Here is a 5,417-nt window from a genome sequence, read left to right as displayed (position 1 = left end):
CTTCTCGGTTTTGGGCGTTCGAGAACCAAAACATACGACAACGGAGGTGTTCAGGAACCGAGGTACCACTGTACCAGTCTAAGCCAACTGTGTGTGGAAAAGTGCATCCTCCCCCGACTTTGTGCCCTCCAGGTGATGATGATGATGATGATGACTTATTGAATTTATATACCGCCCTATACCCAGGGGTCTCAGGGCAGATAACAGAATAAAATCAAGATATAAAACCACAAAATACATAGTCAAAATAAAAACAATAACCCAATAACACACACACACACACAAACATTTTAAAAGGGCATAGGATGTAAAATCAGATTGACCAAAGGCCTGGTTAAAAAGGAACGTTTTTGCCTGGCACCTAAAGGTGTATAATGAAGGAGCCAGGCGAATTTCCCTGGGGAGAGCATTCCACTGCAGAGCCACTGCAGAGAAGGCCTGTTCCCATGTTGCCACCCTCCAGACCTCTCGAGGAGGGAGCACGTGAAGGAGGGCCTCAGAAGATTATCTCAGGGTCCAGGTAGGTTCATATGGAACATATGGTTCCATATGGTTAGGGAGTTTTAAATGGCCCACAGATCTTCTCATTCTCTCTTATGAAGGCTTTTATAGGTACGCTTTGCATTTTTACATTTGACCACTGCCATCTTCTTATTTGAAAGTCAAGTTCGCTATTGAATTGCATTATGTTATTGCACATTTAGAATATCCCGTGTTGAGACTTCAGAAAATTATAATGGGAGCTCCATGGACCAGCTTCAGGAGTTGAACAATTTGTTGCAGCATGCCTAGGGAAAAAAATCACCTTGTTGAAGAGACTGGAGTCTGATTCCCCCAAGGCTAGTTATCCGGAGTGCAAAACACATTCAGGAATCTGGAGGCAGACAGGTTTAATTGCTATATCTCAACACCTTCTCCGCATTTCTCCATTCTTCATTTACTATTTTTAATACTGGGTTATATCTTCACTGATTCATTTTTCCACTTTGCAACTATTTTATGAGGGTGGCTGATCCGTTTCTCTTTCCCTTAAAACTACCAACACAGATTGTTTGGCCCATAAAATCATCGTTTTCTGCGAGTTCTGACTGGTAAGTTTAATTCCTCTGGGCTACATAGTAGCGTGAGCACCAGGTGATGTAATCACTTTCCCAAAATTTGCATGCATCTCTGTTCCATGCTGTTAGTTTTCCCCTAGAGCCTTTCAATCTCCAGCCGTGCCAGCGCTGCCTCTGTCCTCCACCTCCACCTTGATGCTGGAAAGAAAATGGGCCGTGTGTGTGTGTGAGAGAGAGAGAGAGACTTTGTGCAATTGGCCAAATGCTCCTTTTTGTGCAATCCCTGTCCATTTAATTTGACTGGGTGCCTTGCAAGATGGGCTGTAGCCAAGATGCATCCAATGGGTGCGCTGCCTGCCTGGAACACTTACTATTTGCCCAACGTGAAATTGGTTGCATGAAATTGGCTTTTTTAACTCATGGGATGACAACCTTTAGTTAATGAATGAAAGCTTGTTTTTAAGAATGGGAACAATTCTGGGTTGTTGTTTTTTAATGTAGAGTTGCTGGTGCTCACCCTCAGCCAGCCCACCACCAAAGTTACAATACAGTGGTACCTCGGGTTACAGACGCTTCAGGTTACAGACTCCGCTAACCCATAAAGAGTACCTTGGGTTAAGAACTTTGCTTCAGGATGAGAACAGAAATCGTGCTCTGGCGGCACAGCAGCAGCAGCAGGCCCCATTAGCTAAAGTGATACCTCAGGTTAAGAACAGTTTCAAGTTAAGAATGAAGCTCCGGAACGAAATACGTTCTTAACCCGAGGTACCACTGTAATGCTCGAATGCCACCCATCTGGCACAGTTCTGTTCACTCAAGAATACTCCTGACTCAGGGTGGATTTTCTTTTCAGGGTCATAAACACACTTATGCTTAAGTCACACTGAACAACAACAAAACCTGGTAGCCATTAGGTAAAAGGTAAAAGGTAAAGGACCCCTGGACTGTCCAATCAAAGGCGACTATGGGGTTGCAGCACTCATCTTGTTTTCAGGCTGAGGGAGCCGGCATTTGTCCGTAGACAGCTTTCCGGGCCATGTGGCCAGCAGGACTAAACCGTTTCTGGCACTACGGGACACCATGACGTAAGCCAGAGCACATGGAAATGCCATATACCTTCCTGCCGCAGTGGTACCTATTTATCTACTTGCACTGGTGTGCTTTTGAACTGCTAGGTTGGCAGAAGCTGGGGCAGACCAACGGGATCAGGAATCTGTGACCTTCTGATTGGCAAGTCCAAGAGGGTCAGTGGTTTAGACCACAGTGCCACCCGCATCCCAGTAGCCAATAGGACAGCCTGCTCAACAGGGAAGTGGGGAGTAACTTAAAATGATATTGGAAAACTACCATCCGGGGGGCCAAACTAGATGCTACTTTAATTCTCTATTTGACAACAGGTGGGAGCTCCGCCATAATTTAGTAAATAAAAATAATAGTTTCTCTTCAACCAGGCATTTGGCTGATTGACATGCTATGGCCTTTTAAATGTGTCTGTGGGCGGGGGGGTATTGCTTTTGTGTTTGTTTCATTATGCATTTTGTGTTTTCGTTTTGTATTTTTATGTTGTGAACCTCTGGTCTTTGGATGAAGGGCAGTATTGAAGAAGAAGAAGAAGAAGAAGAAGAAGAAGAAGAAGAAGAAGAAGAAGAGGAGGAAGAAGAAGAACCTTTATAACCTCACTTGAGGATGGGGCAAGGTTTTCCACTGGCTTTGTGCCATTGGAGGAGAGGGTGAAATCTTCCCTCCCTACATGCTGATGTCTCAATGAGAAATGAAGTGGTGGAGGTGACCCTGAACTTGTAACTAAATGAAGGGGGAAAATAGCAGCAAGCTATGTATTTAGTGTAACATGTAATTTAAGATTACTCTTAAAACCCCTTATTAAATTGACAACCGCAGTGGCTAAAAGGGTACCCACACCACAAAATATTTAAGGATGACAAAGAGTCAACCCACACACAAAACCTGTGGGGGACACACACACCCCAACACACATATAACCCTGCCCTGCAAAAAGCAATGTACCCATCATACCTAGCGGGGAAGATAAGACAACAGCCCTGAGACCCATTAAAGTGAAGGGACCCGTTGCAGCAGGAGGCCTTGATGAACAGAATCCACTAAAGACAGGAAACCCCACGGACGAAATGTGGTCCGGAAGTCAGCCTCCAAGATGAGTCCTCACGTTTTAGTCCCCATAAAACCTCTCATTTGTGTGTAGTAAAAAAGAAGCAGCAAAAACATATCTGCCCTGCTGGCTGTACAGATTAGATCTAATAACAGTCAAGCAGCAGGCTTGCATGTTTAACTAATGAAAAGGTCCATGAGTTGTTAGAATCTAAGAAATAAACTTATACATGAAGAGAGAAAATACAGTTTGTGCTTTGCTGAATCTGTTCCATCACTAACTGATTTGCTATCAAAAGTTTTGCACCATCTCTGTACAAGGTCCTGCTCCAAAGCACTTGCAATCCACATTTTGCCAAAGGGCAAGACAAAAGCCTATTCTTGCTAGAGGCCTTGTTTGTTTTTCAATGCGACACAAGTGTCGTGTAGGCTCCTCATGCCATCTAGAACCAGGAAAATGAGGGTTCTGGAAGGTGTTTACACCTGTAATGAATGTGCTCATCTCCACTACTTCCTCCCCTGCAACGCTGCTCATGTAGGGAAGAGGGGAGTAAATCTGGGCTGAAGCTTTACCACTTCAGACTACAGCAATGGGTTTATATGACAAGGTTCATACATACAGTGGAACCTTGGTTCTAGAACTCAATCCGTTCTGGAAGTTCGTTTGACTCCCGAAACCATTTGAAAACCAAGGCGCAGCTTCTGATTGGCTGCAGGAGCTTCCTGCACTCAAGCAGAAGCCGAATCGGACATTCACTTCCAAAAAATGTTCAGAAACCAGAACACTTACTTCCGGGTTTTCAGCTTTTGGGAGCCAATTTGTTCATTAACTAATCCATTTGAGATCCAAGGTACCACTTTACTTACTTATTTTAAATGGCAAACCAATGTGGCGAACTGATTTTAAGATTAGAAAAATGAGAGACCGAAGTTGACAGATTTTGCCTACCTCTATACATAGGTCTAAGCGTAATCAGAGCCTAGATGAGGAATTGCTAGTCTCATCCAAGCAGATCTGAAAAGAAGGAATAATTTGATTTAGTGGTATTCTCAGTGCTTTTTTTCTGGGGGGACGCAGGGGTACACATACCCCTAAACATTTTGTGAATCTAAGTTTGGCCTCATTAAGGGGTAGTATTTCAATATGAGTAGGAAAATAAGAGTACCCCTAAACTTTTTTTAAAAAAAGAAAAAAGAAAAAAACTCTCAGTGTTTTTTTAACCTATTCCTAGGAATTTGTTTGTTTAGTCGTGTCCGACTCTTCATGACCCCATGGACCAGAGCACGCCAGGCACTCCTGTCTCCCACTGCCTCCCGCAGTTTGGTCAGACTCATGTTTGTAGCTTCGAGAACACTGTCCAACCATCTCGTCCTCTGTCGTCCCCTTCTCCTTGTGCCCTCCATCTTTCCCAACATCAGGGTCTTTTCCAGGGAGTCTTCTCTTCTCATGAGGTGGCCAAAGCCTCAGCTTCACAATCTGTCCTTCCAGTGAGCACTCAGGGCTGATTTCCTTCAGAATGGATAGGTTTGCTCTTCTTGCAGTCCAGGGGACTCTCAAGAGTCTCCTCCAGCACCATAATTCAAAAGCATCAATTCTTCGGCAATCAGCCTTCTTTATGGTCCAGCTCTCACTTCCATACATCACTACTGGGAAAACCATGGCTTTAACTATACGGACCTTTGTTGGTAAGGTAATGTCTCTGCTTTTTAAGATGCTGTCTAGGTTTGCCATCGCCTTTGTCCCAAGGAGCAGGCGTCGTTTAATTTCGTGACTGCTGTTAATACTGGGATGCATATTAATCCACAGGGAATATTTGGCTAATACCTCATTTTTTCTGCTTCCATTTCTCCCATTCGGGACACAATCCTTCCTTCTCCTTCTCGGCATGTTTCCTATGTTACTTCGCTTGGCGTACAAGCAGGTACATTGCTCACTCAGCAACTCCTGGCCTTATTCTGAGTGCCAGGAAGTGACAAGTGTAATGACAACCTTTTGTGATGTCAGTCTTTGAACTCATAAAACGAGAACCTGACACGAGTCACCGAGCAGATGGCACAGAATCCAGCTGTCCTGCTCCTGAGCTGGGTGGGAATGACCTAGAAGGAAAAGATTCCACAGCCAATTACAATTCCCTGGAGGAGAGACAGGTCAAACTCGTTAGCTGCTTCACTGCTTTCTCTCACTCTGCAAGGTTAGCCCAAAGCCTGCAGTCTTAGCATATCTGAAAGTAG

The 5,417-nt window shown here is 44.3% G+C and overlaps 1 long non-coding RNA gene across 1 annotated transcript; it reads right to left on the bottom strand.

The window, feature by feature from the left end:
• Positions 1-1,082: 1,082 nt before the first annotated feature.
• On the bottom strand, positions 1,083-5,138 carry LOC307217249. The gene is made up of 2 exons (XR_013839487.1): positions 5,011-5,138; positions 1,083-1,256 (listed from the first exon to the last, which is right to left on the bottom strand). It is a non-coding gene; the product is annotated as an uncharacterized lncRNA (long non-coding RNA).
• Positions 5,139-5,417: the final 279 nt, after the last annotated feature.

This window comes from Podarcis cretensis (assembly GCF_951804945.1).
Source record: "Podarcis cretensis genome assembly, chromosome: 5".
Classification (NCBI taxonomy): domain Eukaryota; kingdom Metazoa; phylum Chordata; class Lepidosauria; order Squamata; family Lacertidae; genus Podarcis; species Podarcis cretensis.
This window is presented reverse-complemented; position numbering and strand designations above follow the sequence as displayed.